This window comes from Vulpes vulpes, chromosome 6, assembly GCF_048418805.1.
Source record: "Vulpes vulpes isolate BD-2025 chromosome 6, VulVul3, whole genome shotgun sequence".
NCBI lineage: Eukaryota > Metazoa > Chordata > Mammalia > Carnivora > Canidae > Vulpes > Vulpes vulpes.
Window position 1 is genome coordinate 104,821,422 of NC_132785.1, and position 23,157 is coordinate 104,844,578.

A 23,157-nucleotide genomic window follows, 5' to 3' on the forward strand; every position below is an offset into this window, starting at 1 on the left:
GGGCCGGGAGAGGGAGGGGCGGGGCCGGGAGGGAGGCGGGGCTAGGACAGGTAGGGGCGGGGCCGGGAGAGGGAGGGGAGGGGCAGGGTCGAGAGAGGGAGGGGAGGGGCGGGGCCGGGAGGGAGGCGGGGCTGGGAGGAGGGGCGGGGCTAGGAAAGGGGGCGGGGCTGGGAATGGGAGTGGATGGGGCGGGGCCGGGGGCGGGGCCGGGAGGGAGGCGGAGCTGTGGAAAGGGAGGGGAGGGGCTGGTAGTGGGAGGGGCGGAGCCGGGAGGGGAGGCGGGGTTGGGAAGGGGCGGGGCGGGGCTGGAAGGTGAACAGGAAGAGCAGAGGTGAGGGGCGGGGCGAGGAGGAGGGAGCGGAGCCGCGACGTGGAGGTTGAGGAACCCGCAGGGAGTAAGCATTGTAGGTAAAAAATAATAATAATAAAATAAATAATTGGAGACTTTAAGGAAAAAGGAATTGAGCGGAGTCCTGCCCCACTCCCACCAATGAGAGATTTTGTGATCTTTAAGGAAAAAAAACCATTCTGATGCAGGGTTGCAGGGGAGCATTTTCAATTTTATTTTTTTAAATAAAGATTTTATTTATTTATTCTTGAGAAAGAGAGAGAGAGAAGCAGAGACATAGGCAGAGGGAGAAGCAGGCTCCATGCAGGGAGCCCGATGCGGGACTCGATCATGGGACTTCAGGATCAGGCCTGGGCTGAAGGCGGCGCTAAACCACTGAGCCACCGGGGCTGCCCGCATCTTCAATTTTAAAAGGTCCCCCGGGTGTATCCAAAGGGCTGTTAGATTTAGGAGCTACTCTGTTCTGTTTTTCGTCCTGCCTCAAATATGGGATGCTACAGAACTAAGCAGAAACAACTTGAGAGTCATTAGCATTTAAGGGACTAAACCTATTAAAAGTCTAAACCCATGAAAGAAAGTATTTGATGCCTCTAAGACAAAAAATTCACAAGACAGGAAATATTTTTGAAGTAAGATTTTTAACAAGATTATAAGAAAAGGAATACCTCTAGGTCTCTGATTAAGGATTTAATGTCCAGGTGATCTGGGGTAGGAAGCAGTCCTGTGAAGGGAATAGTTGTGTGGTATAAGGAAGCCATAGAAAGCCTCAGAAAAATTCTCAAAGCAAAATGATGAGGTTATCTACAAGCAAGACACTGACTTAAGAAAAGAACCTCCAAATCTGAAGGGGCTCTATGTACAGGGATGAGGTGTGAGTGCCTACACCTCCAAAACTTAGATACTATGAGGGCTCCCCCAGAATTTAACCACAACTGAGGAGCAAAGGGAGAGGACTATGAATTTACTGTGACTGTTTCACCTTATATCATGGAAATTCAAAATTTTAAAATCTGAGTGGAATAAAAATAGACCATGTTGCTTTGTCACATTTCAACTTTTGAACCAGGATTTTATACCTGAGGTGGCATGTGTCCCAATAGAAGTATGCACATGCACAGAGCAGAGTTTTAAAAAGACACATTTTTCCAGGAGGAAACTTTCAGGAGGGGCTGGGGGGGGGAGGGGCTAGTGGAGAGGGCATTCCAAAAAAAAGGGGAACATCATGTCCAATAAACAGAAGTGTGAAGGTTTTTGTTTTGTTGGTTTTGTTTTCTTGGGTTTTACTAGAAAAGAAGGAGATTGGGATAAAGAGCACTAGAACATGAATCTGCAGAGAATAAAACACATGGTAATCATGGTAAGCCAGACCTTAGAGCTCAGTCTTTATCTTGTAGACAGTGAGAGAAATGCAGTTAAGCTTCCATTTTAGAATACTCAAGGAGTATGAGTTGGAGGCATTTATAAGACTCAGAGCAGGGAGTCCATTTAGGAGACAGTTGCAAACTAAAGGATGTCTACACTCACACAAAGGATTGGTAGCGGAGGGAGGAGGAAGGATTGCAGATATTTAGGAGATAAAATGGAAAGGGAACTAACATAAGCAAGATGAGGGAGAGAGAGAAAATAAAAATTATTTACAAGATACGCATTCATAAGACTAGATACCATTAATCAGATTAGGAATGACAAGTGACAAAAGTGAGTAGGTGAAAAAAAGGAATAACGATTCAATTTTGAGCATGTCCATAACAATGTTGTACATGAAGTCTCTGCAAGATATTCTGTACACTAGGGTTTCTCAGCTTTTGTACTGTTGACATTTTTGGGCCAGACAATTCTTTACTGGCAATATGGAGAGCTGTCCTTTGCCATGTAGGATATTTAGCAGCATCTTTATCTTCTAGTTTTTTTCCTGGTTCTTCAGGATCTCTTAGAAGCTTAAAGCAAAGGGGTTGGAAGAAGATCTGGGCTGTAATATTTTTCCACACACGTATCTCTGTAACAATGTTGGGGCCGTTCTATTTATGTAAAAGGACAGCCTTTGGGCAGACAGAGGGTGGGATGATATGATTTGGTTTATCTCTTGGGACTGGGCATCGGAGCTGACATCCTGACATTGTGCCTCACAAGCTCCTGGGCATGATTGTGAAATGGAAATGGATTTATGAGAAATGACGAGAAAACTCCTTAAAATTTCTCTTGATCTTAGAACAATGTAGACCAACTGCTTTATTTTGTATGCTAATGTGCTGGAAATCCATAGACTAAAAAGATAAACACATGACTATGTTTTGTGTGGTATCCTACCAGAAGAGTGTTTTAGCAAGTATTAAATATGTGAATTCTCTCTCTCTCTCTCTCTCTCTCTCTCTCTCTCTTATTTAATGAGGAAAAAGCCAGCTATTTTATAATGTAGACCAGGGCAGAAAATTACCTCAGAATTACTTAGGGGGTATCTTTGAAAAGTTACCCGGGAACCCCTGAGAATGGCCTTGATGGTCCAGGGAGAGATATGGTACCAAATATTTTATAGTTTAAGGATTGTGAGAAAATCTACACCACCCTTCATGGCAAATACCAAAAGCTGACCTGGGTTAGTACCTCTGAAGGCAGCAGTTCAAAAAATCTAATTACTAAGAATTCAATCCTAGAATCCCAAACATAGATAAGCTTAACACAGAGGGACACAGAATCCTTCCAAGAACCTCTCATTGGATTTTTATTCTCATTGCAGGACAGTAACCATGTATTCATGAGATTGTGTAGCACTAAACCTCGTAAGACTCCATGATGCATCAAAAAGCAATAGCAAAGGTGGACTAGATTGATCAGATTCCCATATGGCATTCAAAGACAGTTAACAATCCTCACACCCTTTGGGTTGTGTATGCCCCTGGATGCTTGGCTAATTCCAGAGTGAAGCAAAGGAAGTGTCCCAAGGAAGATCCTTGACTGACTACTGATACGGCAAGTAGGGCCCCAACGGTGATGCTGAAAGTCAAATTGCTAAATCTCAAGTGGCAACCCCAGCAAATTTTGGGAGGGGGGTGGTTGTGGCAATAGCTTGGACATCTGCTGGCAGACCTTGCTTTATTCTTAAGGCTCTTCAAATGGAGGATTAGATGGCTTCCTAAATAAGATAACAGGGAAGAAGAAAATAGTAATTCCTAGATCTTATTAGTAACAAAATTGTTCATAGTATTCTCATATAGTCTTTTTAATCTAGTCTATTTCTGTCCATATATCCTCATTTCTAGCCAATAATTTTTTCTTCTCTTTTTTCATGATTAATGTCACCAAAGGTTTGTCTAATTTGTATTTTTTATTTTTTTAATTTGTTTTTTTTTTTTAAGAAAAACTTTATTTTATCAACTCACTCTATGGTATCTTTTTGTATTTCACTTATTTCTGCTTGTATTTTTATTTTTCCTTCTATTTTCTTTGATTTTATTCTGTAAATCTTCTCCTAATTTATTGAGATAAATATTTAGCTCATTAATTTTCAGCCTCTGTCCATTTCTTAAATAAGCATGCAAGGCTATAAATTTTCCTTGGAGGAACATTTCCATTGTAAACCTCAAGATTTGATGTACAGTGTTTTCATTATCATTTGCTCTAAGTGTTCATTAAGTTCTAATTCAGTTTCTTCTTTGAAAAATTACTTATAAGTGTGTTTTTAACTTCCAAACATGTAGAATTTTAAACCTATCTTCTTGTGATTAACTTCTAACTTAATTACATTGTTCTCAGAGAACGTATTCTACATAATGCCTATTCTTTAATATTTGTTTAGATTTATTTTTTTTCTAGATTTTATTTATTTATTCATGAGAGACACAGAGAGAAAGAGAGGCAGAGACACAGGCAGAGGGAGAAGCAAGCAGGTTTCATGCAGGGAGCCTGACATGGGACTCGATCCCAGGTCTCCAGGATCACACCCTGGGCTGAAGGCAGTGCTAAACCTCTGGGCCACCCGGGCTACCCTGTTTAGATTTATTTTATCTCTTATATGATCACCTGTGCTTAAGAAGGATATGTATCCATTAAGTGTTGAATACAGAATCTAGAAGCATGAGACACCCCAGCTTCTCAAAATTGTGTTTCCTGTTCTCTATTGTGCTAGAAGCAGCAACCGCTCAGACCATTCCTTTTCTATCTCTTACAGCAGCTTCTCTTCCTTTGTTTTACCCACAGATTCTCTAATCCTTAGTTCCATGCCTCATCTTTTCTATCTTTCTGGTTTTTACTCTCCTCTTTAGATGATCTAATTCATCCTGGGTCTTCAGTTTCCATCTGTGTTATCATGGTTTACAAAGTAGCCTCATCCAGACCTCTCTTCTGAGTTCCAGAAACATATTTACAATGGCCAACTAGACAGCTCCAACTGGCTGTTCTATGCCCTGGATTGCAAGACTTTCACTCTTGCCTGTTTTCTTGCTCTTAGCTAAGACTTGCCATCCCTCTTCCTTACTGCCTGCATCCAGTGTAGCCTCAAGTCCTGTCCATTCTCCTCAAGCTCCTATGAGGCTCCTCCTTGGCATTGCCACTGCTGCTCTTCTAATCCCAACATCCATTCTGTCTCGCCTCAACATTGCTGCTAGGGGAGCTTTGCTTTTAAAGGTGCCTTCTGGGAAGCCCGGGTGGCTCAGCGGTTTAGTGCTGCTTTCAGCCCAGGATGTTATCCTGGAGACCTGGGATTGAGTCCCATGTCAGGCTCCCTGCATGAAACCTGCTTGCTTCTCCCTCTGCCTCTCTCTCTCTCTGTATCTCTCATTGATAAATAAATAAAATCTTAAAAGAAATGTTTTCTTGTTCTGAAATTTCTACTGACTCCTTATTTTTTGCCCACAGGGCATAAGTGGGACCCAGCTTTCTTTTCAGCTTTATGTCTCAACCCCGAACCAGAACCCCACACACTGAACCCCTACAACACTGAGCTTCTCATGGATTCTGGAACTGCACAGGATGTTATGTCTTTGAGCCCTTGGAAGTGGTTCCACATGAAAACTTTGCATGCTATTTTCTTCCTCCCCCACTCACACCCTAAGCTCCATATCTAGGAGAGCAAATGTATATGCATGCTCATGCACATGCACACGCACACACACACACACACACACACACACACACCCTCTGGAAAGGCCTACCCCTTTGTAAGCAATATCAGGATGAAGGAGAAAGTATTTTTAAGTTTATTGTTCTGCAGATGTTGACAATTTAGTACTAATGTGACTTTAGTTGGAGGACAGCAGGTGAGTTGGGAGAAGGCAGGCTATGGTTAATAGTACCTATATTGGCAAATAGTCCCCTTCTCTTCATTTGCTCTCTGCTGACTTGTTAGGAAATTTTCTTAAGTCCCCATGAAATGATAAGAGTTTCATTTCCACTTCTCCCCAAACACCTAATTGCCCAGGCAATTTTAATTACACAGCAAGGTCGGATTAGATGATTGGATGACCCTCCCAATCCACTTTCATGTTACTTTCTCTTGGGATTGGCTGCCTGGTAACTTTGATACCAGGCTTGCCTTCCTAATAATTATGCTCTTTGTATTCTCCAGTAACTATCTCCTGCCGAGTTTTCCTGCGGTTTGCATTTTATTTCTAAATCTAAAATACATGGACAAAAAAAAAGTAATTTTATTTTCTTAGCACTACATATGGAATATATTTATGTTACCATTACCAAACACTTATTGGCAGAAAGAAAATTTCTGGGTTCATTTTCCATCTCTTGCCAGATAAAATGACCCGTTCCTTAACAGAGCTCTATCCTTGTGAGTATGGATTTATGTGAACCTGACATATAATGTGAGTTAATCTTTTACTTTCCCGTGCTCAAACGTAAGATTCAATGTCATTTCACAGATCCAGATTTTTAAAAGATTAAAAATTGACTTGAAAAATAGAAAAAATGGGGCACCTGGGTGGCTCAGGCAGATGCCTTGGCTCTCACTCAGGTCATAGTCCCAGGGTCTTGCAATTGAGTTGCCACATTGGGCTTCCTGCTCAGCAGGGAGAGTGCCTCTCACACTGCCTCTCATTCTCTCTCTCTCTCAAATACATAAATAAAATATTTTTAAATTTTTAAAAAATCAAAACAGCAAAAATGTTTGAAATGCCAGACTTTGTAATACAGTGCCTGTTCTTGTCACCAGTTCCTGATATGAGTCATTCCCAAATTACATGCACTTGAAGAGTACCAATGCATATACCATGTGGATATACAGTATATCCATGTAAAATGTGAAACCATATTATACATGTGCTCACATTTGTATTTTATTTTGCTATTTTATTGTATTTTGTATTTTTTTATTTTATTTTGCTTTGTATTTTATTTTATTTTGCTATTTTTTAATGATTAATATAAAATTTATTTGGACAGTGATACATCTAGTCATTATTACCAGGCTTAATGTGCGGTATTAAATATTTGATCCAATTTTCTTTCCTGAGTAAGTTTTTCTTTTCTATCTCTGTCAGTTTTGAAAACATACCAGAAGAGGGACCAGATTCCAAAATGAACTCCTAAGAATGAGGTCTCGGAAGTGGGTCTGAAATTAGGGTAGGTATTGATCAAGACAGGATCTTCGCTGAGCCCTTGGTGGATCAAGACAGGATCTTCGCTGAGCCCTTGGTGGCTGGAGTCGTTGTGCCAGAGCAGGTACTACTGTTTAAGTTGGGGATCTTAGGCCAACTTTGGCTTTGTGCCCTTCCATAGTTTCCCAAAATTTGTCATATTCAGCTGAGTGAAGGATATTGGGCAGGGGATCAGGTACAACGGTCAAACAGGACTTTGTATTTTAATATGCCTTAGCCTAACCTGAGAACATCTGTCTGATTCATGGATAGATCACTCAAAGAAACAATTTGGCTTTTAAGTATTCACTCATCTATTCATTTTTATTTATTCATTCAGTTATCAGTTGTGGATGGGCACAGAATGGCCTTGTGAACCAATATTGTGATACAAAGTGAAAAGTGAGGTATTACAAGTTATTATAGGTTTGTAGAAGAAAAGTCAGTAACTGTAAAGCTCCTGTGGAGCTGTGGAATAATGGGGGAGAGTTTCTATTCTTAACACATTTAAATTTGTAATTTTAGATGAGTGAAACATAGTTGTACACATGTATACACTCAAAAATGAAGCTAGTCATTCAAAAATAATTTTTACTGCAAATTATATTACCCCTCTTGGCAGAAAACTGTTATTTGTATATAAAAGTTGATCAGATCTCAAAAGCTAGTTTAGAAATCACAATAAGGGGCACCTGGGTGGCTCAGTCGGTTAAGCATCTGCCTTTGGCTCAGGTCATGATTCCAGAGTCCTGGGATCGAGCCCCTCAAAGGGCTCCCACTCAGCAGCAAGTCTGCTTCTCCCTCTCCTTCTGCTGCTCTCCCTGCTTGTGCTCTCTGGCTCTATCAAATAAATAAATAAAATCTTTTTTTTTTTAAAAGAAACCACTATTAAATCTGGGGCATTTGATATAGAATGGAAATAAATTCGACCTTGCTGTACAATTGAAATAAGTCAAATTTGAAATTAGAATGAATAAGTCCAAAATGGTATTCAAAATAACACTCGTGTGTATAAATTCAGTAAAAATACTTTTCTTTATATAAGCATAGCAAACATAAATAGAATTTACAAAGGTAGAGTCTTTAAGTTATTTGATTATGTAAATGTTGCTTGTTATTAATGCAAAGTACTAAATATACCTGACTGGACTCTAAGAATCCCCAATATACAAAAACTTGATCTTGGCTTAATAGTTCTTGATAGAATTAAATTTACAATATCACTATCACATGGTAGTTCCATACAATTTCTTCAACCAATACTCCATAAAATACAGCTGTGGTAAATGTTAAGGCCTAAATAAACTAGAAGTGATAATGACTATTACCTTGGTCATTCAATTCATGCAAACTAATACAATTCTTTTTTTTTTATAAAAATTATCAAGCATGATTTTTATTCTCTGAGACCAAAATATTCTTTAAAATTACAATAGAAATAGAAATAATGGGAGAACAATGTTGAGGTAATGTTACATGCAAAAATACATCTTTTACTATCTTTAGTATCTTTTTGATGTCTTCAGGAATCATTATGCTACTCAAAATGGGGATCAGCTGGTTTGTGCTTCTGTTTCCAGCTCTTAGCACCATCAGTGTAGATGTCTGTACACTTACTGCCTATATTATGTCTGGTGGGTATATTTAAAGGACAGTCATGCTGCCACTCAAGTTACAAGAAGTTTTTCTTGTGAATCAAAAATAACTTCTAGATTGTATTTACAAAATACTTTTATATACCTGAAATGAGAATATTCTCTTATTTAAGTGCAATGGGGGGTGAGGAAGGGGTGACTTATAACTTCAACAGGCTAAGAGGATAGAGAACCAAAGGAATTTACAAGTAAAGGGATTTCTTCTGTATTAAATTACATCTTGTTTTATTTACAAAGATATTTAAATGTACATGTGCTACAGCCTTTAAGAAAAAAATAACAATTTAAAAAGTCCTTTTATTTGAAATTCAGTGTAAGTAAGTAGACAATCTTAAAGCATATCAGTTCTGTTTTTAGTTTAGATGATGTAAAAGTTTTTGTTCTGTTCAAAGGCATCTATGTCTTTGGACTACAGCAACTTCTCAATGACTTCTTGGCTGGCTACACCACAGCTAGAGTGTGTGACTGAGTAACTATACTGTACGTACTGTGATAAGCAGCTTTACACTGCATTAGAATACTTCCATGTTGGGAAAGCCCTTTGTAGTTTTCAAAGCCTTTTCCTATATCCCTTATTTAAGAAGCCAGTGTTACATTCGACTTTGTTTCAGAGAAGGCCATCCGAGCTACGACTGTATAAGGAGTGGAGGAGGTATACTCTATGCTCTGCCCCTCCCCTACAATCTAAAGGGAGAAGAGCTAGGGCTGAAGAGGCTGTTCTAGGCTTTTCTGTAGTGTCATTCAGAAGCCAAATGGGCAAAAAAGGCCTGATTTTTTTTCCCCAACTTCAAACTGAAGGAAAATCAAGGCAAAAACAATAATCATGCCGTAACATTCAAACCGAAGCATATCAAAATGTAGTATTTACCAATGGGTTATAGGATGATGGTTAAATTATTTTTACTTTGCTATTTAACACTTACCTGTTTTATCCAAATTTTTCTCAAAGTGCTTTATTTTTAATCAGAAAAACATCCTCTCCTTGCCAGTTGTTAGAAAAGCACAAGAACAGAGTGAGTACATAGACAGGGCAGATCTGGGAGGCTGAGGACAAAACAAGAACCAAGACTCGTTATAAAAGATAAAGGGAAAAAACTAGGTTAAGTTTTAAGGTCAGGCTTCTCTGCGGATGGCTTGGGGTGAAGCACTTCACATGTGTAGGTGGTTCTTTAGTGCATGGATCGCTCAGGCCACAGGCCAGGGAGGGATAAGCCCGCCACGTTGTTCATTACCCATTACAATCCTCATGATGGAGACGTTGTGGCATTAATGCGCTTCACCATGACTTCTTCATACTGTTTCTGTGTCAGTTACCCTTCTGTTATGCTTTTACTTTCTTCAAATTTGGGCAATACAAGCGCAATGTAGCCTTCGGTGGATGGCTTCTCTTGAAGAATAGATGGCTTATGGAGAATGTTTTCATTCAATTCCATCAACCATCCTCTAACAGCTAGATATGGTGTGTTCTTCTCCATCTGAGCAGTAAATCTTACACAGAGGTGCAAGCTCTGTTAGAAACTGTGCCCCCCGCTTGAATTTCCCAGAGACCATGTTCTGGAGTCGGCTACAGTTAGTACTGATTTGATAGGAGATGCTTTTGATTGTTTTCCCACTTTGAAGAACTGGATGAGATTCTGCTAATATGATGACACATATTCGGTTGGAGTGCTGTAGTATACAGTGGTCCTCACAGGGCTTGCCTTTGACATTGGCTTTGTACCAGCGAGTGAAGTAACGATCCATGAGCGACGGCGCGGCGGGTTCCTTGGCCGCGGGCTTGGTGGCTGTAGCCACCGCGGGCGCCCAAACTAATACAATTCTAAGCATAAAAGCTAGTTAAGCTAAAGCATAACAAGTCAAAATACAACTGAATTGGAGAAAATGTCAGCAAATAGACATAATAGCGTTTACATATGAAGTACTTAAAATATGTCAGGCACAGTGTTAAGCAGTTTTTTTTTTTTTTTGGCAGTTTTAAAAGGTTGTTGCAATTAGCTCTCCCAACAGTCTCATACTTAGTGACTATTAAATCTCCAACTCACAGAACCAGAGGGTAGAATGGTAGTCTCCAGGAGCTGAGGGAAATAGGGAGATGTTGGTCAAAGGGTATAAACTTTCAGTTGTAAGATGAGTAAGTTCTGGGGATCTAACGTACAGCATGATGGTTTATAGCTAATAGTTTGTATTATATACTTGGAATTTGCTAAGAGAGTAGATCTTACATGTCTTCACTATACACACACACACACAAAGGTAACTGAGGTAATGGATGTGTTAACTTGATTGTGTAAATACCTCACTATCTATACATATATCAAACCATTACATTTTACAATATAAATATATATAGTTTTTTGTCTATTTTACTTCAGTGAAGCTGGGAGGAAAAAGTTGCCAACTTACTTTTGAGAGAACAGAAGCTTGGGGAAGATAAACAAGTCATTCAAATTCACAGCGATGGGTGGTGCAGTCCAAGCTTCAGGTACCCTTACTCTCTCCCATTTTGCTCTTCCATCTTTAACGTATTGAACATGACAACTAAAATTCAAACTGGTATCAAAAGGTGAGTATGATGGCTCCTAGAAGAGGAATGAGAATGGGCACTTTGCTCTAGCCAGGGGAATAATTGGTACAAAGACACAGAAGTAGAAGGGATTTTGTTCAAAGAGAGCAGGGATATGATGCCTTGAGCATACAATGTGATGATGCTGGAAAATGAGACTGGTGTTCCAGATCTTATTTGCTTAGGTTTTTTTTGTTTGTTTTTTGCTTAGGAGTTTTGATTTTATCCTAAAGGCATTGGCTAGTCAATAAAGGCTTGTATTTGATAATGGGACTCAGATGTCAATGTGGAGGGCGAATTGGATGCCTACTAAGCAATAGCTCCTAACAATCCAGACAAAAGTGCTGGACTAATCCAAGGCAGGAGCTATGAAAGTAATAAAGATATGAGCCTTGGTGGGGTAAAAGAAATTTGCTCTGCTCCTCCCCCAGGCCCAGAGGTGCACACACTTCAATTGACTCTTGGATACATGTGCAAAAAATGGGAATGGTCAGCAAAGGAATGCTGTCCTGAGTTTTTTACACATCAGTAATGCTTCCCACTGTGGGTTCTTCTTTACCAATCCAAATGGGGAATCATCATTTGTGGACTTCAGAGGAAAAGGTAATTATAAAATTCATTAGGCTTCCTGGATAAAGAATTGTAATGTCTTCCAAGAAAATAATTAAACTACCATGGGCAAAGAGCCTCATCTGTGTAATTTAAAGCAATGTAGTGGGTCATTGTTTAGTGTCTCAAATCCAGTCTACATGTAGCTAATTCATAATCATGCTCCATCTGGCCAAAATTAGTCACATTATTCTGTAGGCCAAGCAAAAATGCTGGTTTTGTTTCAGAAGTTTCAATATTTTTTTCTAATGCAATCTAATGTGCATCTGGATTATCCATTCTCCTTTTCTCAACATATTTGAATCTTGCTATAGTGAAAGGAAAAACATAGAATCTATAGCATGTATAATAAGAAGCTCTTGGGGATCCCTGGGTGGCGCAGCGGTTTGGCGCCTGCCTTTGGCCCAGGGCGCGATCCTGGAGACCCGGGATCGAATCCCACGTCGGGCTCCCGGTGCATGGAGCCTGCTTCTCCCTCTGCCTGTATCTCTGCCTCTCTCTCTCTCTGTGTGACTATCATAAATAAAAAAATAAAAAAATAAAAAAAGAAGCTCTTGTTTCAAGAGCCCAGAGCCCTAGCAGAAGGGAGTTGGGATGGAATATTCTTACACCTATTTAAACAACAGGGCTCCCAAACAGATGTGGGCCGAGCTGCCAGGTGTTAAGGTGGTTCATTAGGATAACAGGCCAAAAATGAAAATAACAAGCAAACCTTTTTATTTGCTTTCTACAACAGTGCAGGCAAGAGGGAAAGGAGGAAGACACTAACTCACTAGTGTTCTATTTCTCCCCATGGAATGGCATGAGGCATATATCAAACGAAAGCATAAATATCATCTCACTGCCAAGGAATTCTAAACAACAACAAAAAAGCTCCTGCTTTTTTATGGACTTATGGGACCACAGGAAGGAAGAGAAAGAGCATGGTGTGAAAAGGTACTGAGTCCAAGTGGAGAAAACTGCCTTGGCCAAGGTCTTGGTGGAGGTGCTTGAACAGTGTATCAACAAAAGCCTCACCATAAAGGGGCCTCCAAAAAGAGGTTCCTAGACTGGGAATGCAGATAGGCACATGAGTATGGTTGGCTCAAAAATGGCTTGAGTCCTTGACTGCAACTTCTTCCAGATGCACTGGCGGCATACCAAGTCTGGTGTGGGAACAGCAGCTTCCCCCAGGAGGCCTGCCAGGCAAAGCCTTGTAATTGCCTGGATTTTTGTCCTGGAGCTACAGTCCTCTAGGTGAATCCAGGAGACAGCAGATCTGGTAGTCAATTGAGGTAGATTCAGCTGTCTACCACGCCAATCTGCCAAAGCCATAAATTGTGAATAAAGGGCATAAAGGACATTTTTTGGTCTAATGTCATGCAATTACTAAAAGTACTTGGCAGTCTTGACTTTATAGACCTGGGAATCATGAGACCAAAGATTAGACCTAGAGCTTAGAGGAGAAACTAGAATTTTCCCTTCTTGGTAACCAACTCCATTGGTTTCTCACTCATCTGTAAATCCGACTTTGAAAAGAAAAGAGAAGGAAAAAGGAGGGGTGCTCTGACGATGTCTGTCCTTCCTCAGTCCTGCAAGCACTCCCTGTGTCAGCCTTCATCACAGGAAAAGCAGACAACAGCACATATTGTGTCATTACAGAACACTAGCAAGAGTCTCCCCATCTGGCCTGGATGCAACTTACATCTCAGATGTCTCTTCAATTTGTTGCCTAATTTCCATTCTCACTGCCTCTCACTTAGACTGTTGTAATAGACTTCTGGTCACTTACCTGCTTGGGGCTTATTTTTCCCACTAGAATATCTAGGAAGCAATAAGGGACACAGAATTTAAGCCTCTTTGGAAGTTACTTCTGTAGAGGTGATAATTGAAGCCCATGGGAATGAACAAGCTCTCCTAAACAGTGATGTGGGATTAGGAAAAAACCACCAAACTCTTCCACTAATGAATTAGGAAAAGAGCACACACCCATCTTTTCATTTGTTCAATAAATAATTATTAAGAATATTTATTATTATGCTGTTGCTACACACTAGGGGTTAGGAAATTCTTCCCAGGAAATAATGAAGGCATTGGGATGGAGTTTTCAGCAAAGGCTGATTGGCAAGATGAACATGTTTTTCCAAATGGGGCAGAAAGGGGAGAAAAGATGGGAGAAGGTAGGAAAAAGGAAAGGAAATGGAAAAATGTAAACATGAAGCATCCTGGCATATTCAAAGTTTTGCACACATTTCTCTAATATCTGGATGTTGGGGGTTAAGTGGATAATGAGTAAGATGAATGAGTAGAAGATACAGCAAAGAAGCAAATTGTAGCCCAGTCCCTGAAGCGCTTATATTCCACTGGAGAAATTTATTTTTAATTTGTGATGTTTTAATTTTTGTTTATTTTTTAAAATATTTATTCATTTATTTGAGAGAGAGACAGAGAGAGCATGAGTGAGGAAAAGGGCAGAGGGAGAAAGAGAAGCAGGGAGCTCAGCAGGGAGCCTTAGACCTGCTAATCCCAGGAACCCCCCCCCCCAGATCATGACCTGAGCCAAAGACAGATGCTTAACCGACTGAGCCACCCAGACGCCCTGAGAACTTTTTTAAAAAAGATTTATTTATTTTTTTATTTGAGAGAGAAAGAGAGAGAGGGTGAGTGTGTATGCGTGGGGGAGGGGCAGAAGGAGGGAGAGAGAGAGGGAGAAAGAGAGAGAAGCAGACTCCCAGCTGAGTGCCAAGGCTGCTGCAATGTGGGGCTCAGTCTCACCACCCCGACTGAGATCATGACCTGAGCAGAAATCAAGAGTTGGATGCTTAACTGATTGAGCCATCTGGGTGCCCCTGGAGAATTTTTTTACTTAGAGTAATGAAAAAGTCAGATTTTTGTCTTAGAAAGCCCATTCTGGTAGTTACATGAAAGACAGGTTGTAAAGTAGAGTGACTGGAGACACTTCTGCCTACAGTCTAAGTAAAAAAAGAACATGGACCTGAATAGGGAAAATAACAATGGAAGTAAGAGGAAGGAATGAATGTGACGGGCATCAAGAAAGTAGAATTTGAAGGACTCAGTGACTGAATGGCTGTGGGAATGAGAAAGTCCAAGGTGACTCCCAGTTATTTGACTTGAGTGAATGCATGGATATCATTCACTCCTCTCTTGGACCATTCAAATAGCCTCCTTATTGGTCATCAGTCTTTATCCTTTCCAGCTTATTCTCCATATTCCCATGATACTTCTAAAATAAAATTTATATATATCGTATCACTTAAAACTTCTAGTTGCTACCTACAAGTCTGCAAAAGAAAATCTGTGCTGCTTACTTTAGGTTTCTTGGCAGAGAACAGTGCAATCTCACTAAAAAACACCTGTTTTTTATAGCATACATCATAAAAGGTACATTATTGTACCTATTGTACAATTATTCCAAAGGTACTTTTTGTTTTTCCATGCCCCCTGTCCCCAGTTGAAGCCACTGTGCCTGCATCACAGACATGGGGCCAGGAGGGTGCAGGCCCATCTCTGGGGAGCGGCAGCTGGATGCAGAGGGAGGGTCTAACCTGGGGGAGAACTGCAGGTTAGAACCTGCCGCTTGGGCTTCCTGTGGCAGGCAAGCAGACCACAGGTCCCCCTCTGGTACCCAGCTTCAGACACAGAGGACCCCCCTCACCCATGGCCACCCCATTGACTTAGAAGCTCATCCGAGTTCCCAAGGTACCTGGGTTCCCAAACCCATACACATTTTGATTAGTCTCTGGAAAGACAATGACAGACAGTCAAAATCCCCAACCCTATATTCTTGACAAGTTGTCTTCCTCTGTCACCATAAGACACACCAAGAAAATAATTGCTTTTTCTTACCAACTATGGATTTGGTCCCAAACCAACATAAACACCACCTAGAACAGGCAGCTCTCAAAACTTTAGGCGAAACACAGATGAAGGGGCTTCTTTGGTTCCTTACTCCTAGACTTATTCTCTAGTAATTACACTCAAATATTTGTCAGCTTAGAGACAAAGAAATTACTAAAAGTGACCCAAGGGGACAGAAGCTTCTCCCTGCCCCTAAATCTCTAAACTGTGAGCCAGAGATTTTACACTGTCAGCTGCTAGGCCAAATTCTACTTGCAAACATCTTTTGCCAGCCAATACAGTGATGCCCCCACAAAATGGCTTTTCTAAAAAATCCATATCCCCTCCCTACCATCAAAATGTGAAAAATGAATTTGCAGTAGGAGTGGGGGTGCTCAGTACATTTCAGCATTCACCAATCAACAGGATCTAGAACAGTATTTCTCTTTAGATGGGGTATTTGGCTTCCAATTCATCATCTCTGGCCCAGGTGTCTCATGTGGGTTAAGCTGATGCTTCTCAATCATTAATGTGCATACAAATCACCTGGTAAATGTTACTAAAATTCAGATTTTGATTCAGTAGTTCTGGAGTGAGGCTCAGGATTTGTTCTCAGGTAATGCTAATACCCCTGGTCCAGGAACCCTACTTTGGTGACAAGGAATTAAGTAGATAGCATAGTACTTATATGTGCTTCTCTTTGGAGCCAACAGCCTGGTTCTGGATTCTAGTACAACCGCTTATTAGTTGAGCCGCCCTGAGAGAAGTTCCTGCATTAAGTGTGCCTCAGCTTCCTCATTTACAAAATGATGCTAATAATAATCCTCAACTCAAAGGAATTTAGAGAAGATTAAGTGAGTCATTGTACATGACAGGCCTCAAAAGACTACATGGCACACAATAAGGAATCAATCATTGTTAATTATTATGATTCATTTTTAAAGTTATCATGGGTCACTCCCTTCCTTAAAGTTATGGAATGGTTTTCCAATGACCTCAGGATGAATTCCAGATTCTTTGACATGGATTACAACGCCCTTTATGACCTGGCCTCTGTTTTCCTCTCCAACCCCATCTCTCTACCTTTTGTCTCTAGCAAGGCACTTTAATCTCTTTCATCTTGATCCCTCTGCCCTAGGAGTTCTCTTTACCTAGAATACCCTTCTGTTTTTTTTTTTTATCCAGCCAACTCCTAAAAACCCTTCAAAATTTAGTTGAAGCAACTCAAGTTAGTTGAGTTGGAATTCTTCCCAGACCCTTCCCATCACCACTGTGAGTTATAACAGTAGCTCTCTTCCATGTTCCCATCTCTGCAACACTTTCCACATTATATTATAATAATCAGATTGTCTGTCTCTCTTCTTTGGGGTAACTCCTGTGGTCATAAGCTTTCAATAAATGTCCATTGTGGAATTAAGAAATGAATATATGACCAATATATTCTTGGTGTTTTTGTAGATCTCTTTGGCCCAAATCTTTTCATGAAGCCTCTTCTTTTATGGGTCACAGATCTTTGACTTTTAAGGATCCAGACAGGCTACAGCCCTATCCTCCCTCCCAGGGATGCACACATACTCACCACTCCATGACCCCACCAAGTAACTGGTAACATAACAGCCCCATGGGTAATATGCAGACATTGCAGTAGTTCTTGCATTTTCAGATTCCAGAATATAGCTGATGAAGGAATGGATGTGGGGCTCAATCATCAGCTAAGATACTAACCCAGAACAGTGATTTTAAACCTACATTCAGCAGACTCCATTCAAATTCAGTCTAGGTGCTTTGCATAAACCATATTTGCTTAACTCATTTCCTGGCCTGGGAGACCTCTTACAAACTAGCTCCAGTCTGCCTCTCCAAACAAGTCTCACTGCCCTTTCTGTGCTCCAGGCACACTAGCCTGCTTTAGGTTCCTGAAATACCCAGCTGCCATCTGCAGGACCTTTACAGTAGATAGTTCCTTGACCTGAAATGCGTACCCATCCCACTCACTACTCCTGTATACACATACAGACTTCAAATTTTCTCTGCCTCCTTGTCACCTCCAAAATGCAAGCTCCTTGAGGCCCAGACTTTGTTTTTTTTGTTTCTGTTTTTGTTTTTCCCACTGCTCTATTTCTAAGACCAAGAGTAGTGCTTGGCCTGTAGGAAGAGGTCAATAGATATTTGTTAATGTGAGTGAATTAACACTTCCTATCCTGTCAATATTTCATTGTGATCCCCATGATCACACTATCTGAGGGCAGCCTCCCTCCCCCCTTTAATTCTAGATGAGCTTCCTCCTGGGCTTGTTTGTTTGTTTGCATGGCATCTATCAGTGATTACAAATATTTCCATTTGTTCACCATTTTCTTCCCCCTGTGTTATCTCCAACAGACTCTAAGAGGGAAAAAATATTAATTTTGTTCAGTGCCTGACACTATTACTTAGTTGATAAATATATTTTTTCTAAAGTTGTTCAGTGAAAATTAAGTGGCCAAAGAAGAATGGTGGCACTATTATTTCATTTTATTTATCTAACATACAAAATCCTACAAAGGTTTCAAGGGTCATTTGTAGCTTTAAAATAGGAAGAAACCATTAGTATTAACTAAGGAAAGTCAGGATAGAAAAAAGCCTTAGATGTCATGAGGCCCATTTTCCCTGATCTGCAGATAAGTAAATTAGGGCACAGGAAAGGGAAGAACTTGCAGAGCTAGTTAGGAGCAAGTCTGGAAATAAAATCCAGGGGGCAGCACTGGTGGCACAGCGGTTTAGTGCCATCTGTAGCCTGGGGTGTGATCCTGGAGACCCAGGATTGAGTCCCACGTCCACCTTCCTGTATGGGGCCCGTTTCTCCCTCTGCCTGTGTCTCTGCCTCTCTCTCTCTCTCTCTCTCTCTGTCTCTATGAATAAATAAACAAAATCTTTAAAAAAAGAAATAATATCCAGGATTTCTCACTCCAGGATTCATCAATGAGGAATACTGTGTACTTTGACTTATGTGCTCAAAATGAAATTAGGCTTTATGCACTGATTATTAGCTCTAGTTGCACACTACAATCACCTGGAGATTTTAAAGTAATTAGGCTAAAAATCCTGATGCCCAGGCTAAAACCCCAACCAATTAAATTAGAATCTCTGAGGATGGATCCTGGGCATCAGCATTTTAAAGCTCCCCCAGGTGATTCCAACATATAACCAGGATTGAGAAGCACAGTTTAAGAGGAAGAAAGGAATGTACCTGTTTTGATTCATTTGAAAATGGAACTCAAAACTCCTGATTAATATCAGTCTAACCCCCTGACCAGGGTTTCTTTCCTAACTATCAGTCCTTGGAAAAGTCATTTAAAAACAGCCATCCCCAACTTATCAGAATAGTACCAGCTGTCGTCGTATGTCTGGATCAAATAGTCTTGTAAATAAGGACTTTTGAGATGATTTTCATAGTCAAGTTCACAATAATCCAAGGTTAGGAAGGCTTACATTCTTTTTCTTTAAATTTTTTTTCTTTATTTATTTATGATAGTCACACAGAGAGAGAGAGAGGCAGAGACACAGGCAGAGGGAGAAGCAGGCTCCATGCACCGGGAGCCCGACGTGGGATTCGGTCCTGGGTCTCCAGGATCGTGCCCTGGGCCAAAGGCAGGCGCCAAACCACTGCGCCACCCAGGGATCCCCGAAGGCTTACATTCTTTATAAAACGGATACACTACTATTGACTGCCCCAAACCACGGAAGACTGCCTTCTTAACCTTGTTTATTGGAGAGGAGGAATATATGTGTGTGTGTGTGTGTGTGTGTGTGTGTGTGTATTTGCATATGTGTGTATAAAAAAAGTTACAAAGCTTAATGATTACAGAGTGAATGTCATTTAACCACCACCTAGGTGAAAGGATAGAATGTGGCTACCCTTGTGTTTCTTCTTATCCCAACTTCCTTCTCTGCATTGAAGGTAACCACAATCTTGACATTTATGGTAATGGCTTCCTTGGTTGTCTTTATTTTTGCCACCTAACAATGCATTCCTAAACATAATTGATTAGATCTGCCTTTTTTGGTAGTTGGGGGTGTTATATAAATGAGATCATATAATAACTCTTTTTACATGTTGAGTATTTGCTTAACTTTATGTTTTAAGTTGATCTAAATGCTTATAGTTGTATTTTGTTCATTTTTATTCCTGAATAGTGTTCAGTTGTATTAATATTACATAATTTATTCTTTCTGTTCTTGGTAAACATTTGGATTGTTTTCATTTTGAGGCTATTTTGAGTAATGCTCCTATGCATTACTCTTAAACCTGTGTCCTGGTGCACATGTGTACGCAGTCCTGTAGTGTATAAACCTCCAAGTGGGATTTCTGAGTCATGGGGTATACATGTATTCAACTTTGGAAGAAAATACCAAATTGTTATCAAAGTAACTTATTACTCTACACTCCCACCTGCACAGAATGAGATTTCCATTGTTTCCCATAATAAGGTTTGTTTAAAAGATAGAGTGCAGTTTTGTTCCTTGTCTTCTTTGGGGAAGAATCTCAAGTCTTTTCAGCTGCCTACCATTCTACCTTACACAGGTATACTGGAGCTGCTTTGGTTATTGAACTTCTATTTTTCAGCCACATTTCCTTTTTCTACTTATATTCTGTCTCTTGGAAAAGAAAGCACCACTGAATTCTTTATCAGAAACCAATTCAGTGGAACTCATAGAAGGAACAGGAAAAAAAAAAAAAGAATAATAATGGAAATTTCCTGGAAAGATATCCTCTGTCAGTTTAGCTGTGCTGCACAAATGTCCCAGATACAGGAATAATTTTCCTTTTTCCAGGTTATAAGAAATCCAATCCACATGCCAACCAAACACACAAGTTTAACCAAGTGTTTCTCACAGATGCTACTCTAGGATTAGTAATGAGGGCTAAGTAGGTTTAGTTTGTTAGAGGATTAAGTAAGCCTCAAGAATGAGAGATTCTGAAAGCATTTTTGTCTGATGTTCAGAACAGAGTCCAGCATATAGTAAGTGTTCAGTAAATATTTGTTGATTGTTCAGTGTAAGCTTTGTGTGTCAAATGTCATTCCTAAATATTTCAATGAGAAGTCCAGTGGCTTTATAGGTTCTTGAATCTGTAAGGCATGAAAACTTTTGACTGTTACTATAGTCAGCATTTCAACACTCCTAAATCGAGCACCTGGCTCACTCTTTTCTCTAGACTACATGCACTGGCCTGAGCGTGTGATGGGTTGAAAAGTCCCAAAGATGGACTTGCCAAAGATGCAGATCAAGAGAGAACTTCAGGATCTTTCAATTTTTGATTACATGTTGATTTCACCAAATATAGGTGATTTTAACTTAAGACAGCTACAGTATACAAAAATGACATTTTTGTGTTATTATTCATAGTTCATTAAAAATATTTAGAATGTAACATCCTGTGCCAATCACTGTGTGAGGTGACAGAGAAATAACACTGAATAAGATAAAGATAGTCTCAACATTTTGGTCTAGTGTGAACCTGATAATTAGAATGTGCTAATTGAGTCAGAGCCATGATGGAGGAAACAAAGTGGTCTAAGAGCATGAAAAGAGCATATAAAACACATGATGGAAATGGGGGAAGGCTTCCTGGAGGAAGAGATATTTAAGCAGAGACAGGAAAGAGAAGTAGGAGTTTACCATATGAACAAGAAAGGTAAGAAAATGCAAGGCAGAAGGAAGAGCATGAACAAATGCCAAGCGGCAAGAGAGAACAAGAAATTGAAAAATGTTCAGAATGATTGGAGCACAGAATATATAAGAAGGTTGGGAGAGATAAGGCTAGAGTGGAAATCAGGAGCAAGATTATTGAAAAACTACATCAAGGGGTTGGGAGCTGTGGGATACTAGAGGAAGATTCTAAGGAGGCAAGTGACAAAGTCAGATGTGGATTTAGATATGTTATCATAATCTAAGCCTGAAAAGATGATGACCTATGCTAAGCAAATGATAGAAAGAAATGAACTATATTTAGGAGGTGCAATTGATAGGAATTGGTGAAGAGCCCAGGGTGAGAAGAAGGAGAATTTAAGAAAGCTAGTTTGGCAGTTGGGTGGAATGATTTACGGAGATAGAAAACATATGGAAGAGCAGTTTGGGGAAGGGGGTAGACTAGTTGGGTTTTGTTTTAGTTGTGTTTGAAGTGCTGGTGAATTATACAAGTGAAGAAGTGTACAGGGCAAATAAAACTAAGGAAAATCTATAAAACTAAGGAAAAACCTGGAACCCTAACTCATATGTAAAGTTAGGTACCCTCGCAGCCACTGAGTTTATAGTAGAATATTGGGGCTGTGTTAAAAATATTAGAGGAAATGGATTTGGTAGATATTTTTTATGGTCCCATCATGGGCTTACATTGATTTAATCTTCTGTCCTGGCTTCCTGGCCATACTTGCTGAACATCAAAACCTGGTGTTTGTCATGAAGCAGATTACAACTGCTAAAATCCAGATCCTTTTCTTTCTAGGCATCTCCCTGGGCTACATTTCAGAGGAAACTGGAAGACAGTAGTAATGGAAGTCACACTGCTTGTTGAAAACAATACAAACAATGACAACTAACTGTTTAAGTATTTAGGAAAGGGTGATGCCTAATGTCCTGTATAGCTGCTGCAGGCACACAAACAGTTCCATAAGTGCCTCCTGGAACCCTAACTCATCCCTGCAAACTTAGGTGTTCTCCCGGGAAGGTCCAGCCTAGACTAGAATGATGGTAGCTCTTGCAGAAACATAAGTTAGGTTGACGTGTATGGCTTTTGAAACATATTAGACCTTTGAATTCAAAGCTTGCTGAGCTTCTTGAAACCCCAACCTCTTCTACATCCCCCACTCCTTTTTAGATTACTGAAGTGATTTTCTAGTTTGGCAACAAATGTCTCTGTATCTAACTCAATTGGTCAGAGATTGAGCTAAGGAGAGACTTTTTTTTTTTTTTTAGTATGTAAACCTCACAATAATCCTATGAGAGGACACTGGGGATGAGAGAAGTTAAATAGCTTTCCCAAGGTCACAGAGCCCACATTCTTTAGCAACAGTGCTATATTGGCTCCCGTTTTCTGTCTAATATCTTAATCTTGATGGTGACAATAATTACCACAAAAAATAACTAACATGTATTGAACATTTATTATGCCCCTAAAACTCGAAATATCTTGCAAAGATTTGGCATTTAATCTCCACAACAGTTTTACAAAGCACTGTTGTCTCCACTGTTGAGATGGGGATTCTGAAGCCCAGAGAAGTTATCACCTGCTGAATGCACACGGGTAACCAGGATTTGAACACAAAAGCCTGACCTCAGAATCCTCGCTGTGATCACTCCACTCTGGTTGGGGTAACCTCTCAGGTTCCTCTCCCACCACCCAACCCCCTGCTGCCACCTGTTCAAAGAGTCAGTGACTTGTTTCTATACCATGGAGCCTTATCACATTTTATTTCACATAAGTTACACCATTAAAAGTATGGTTTTGAATGGTTGTGTTGAGTTTTCTGGTTTAACAAGTTTTTGTCTAGCTTAAGCATTGGAAGTAGTTAAGGAAGAAGAAGC

General features: G+C 40.1%; 1 protein-coding gene, 1 long non-coding RNA gene and 1 pseudogene across 3 annotated transcripts in view; 1 reads left to right on the forward strand and 2 right to left on the reverse strand.

Annotated features, from left to right (window-relative positions):
* The window catches only part of MED6 (mediator complex subunit 6), a 64,281-nt gene that overhangs the window by 25,533 nt on the left and 15,591 nt on the right, over window positions 1-23,157 (reverse strand). The window lies entirely within an intron of this gene.
* On the forward strand, window positions 324-22,271 carry LOC112927231 (uncharacterized). Of its 2 annotated transcripts, none has more exons than XR_012002227.1 (5): window positions 324-404; window positions 6,835-7,015; window positions 10,958-11,067; window positions 11,580-11,751; window positions 22,079-22,271. It is a non-coding gene; the product is annotated as an uncharacterized lncRNA (long non-coding RNA). The 2 variants fall into 2 exon arrangements; XR_012002226.1 differs by lacking the exon at window positions 22,079-22,271 and adding an exon at window positions 12,494-13,099.
* LOC112927230 (protein Abitram pseudogene) lies at window positions 9,729-10,480 on the reverse strand (annotated as a pseudogene).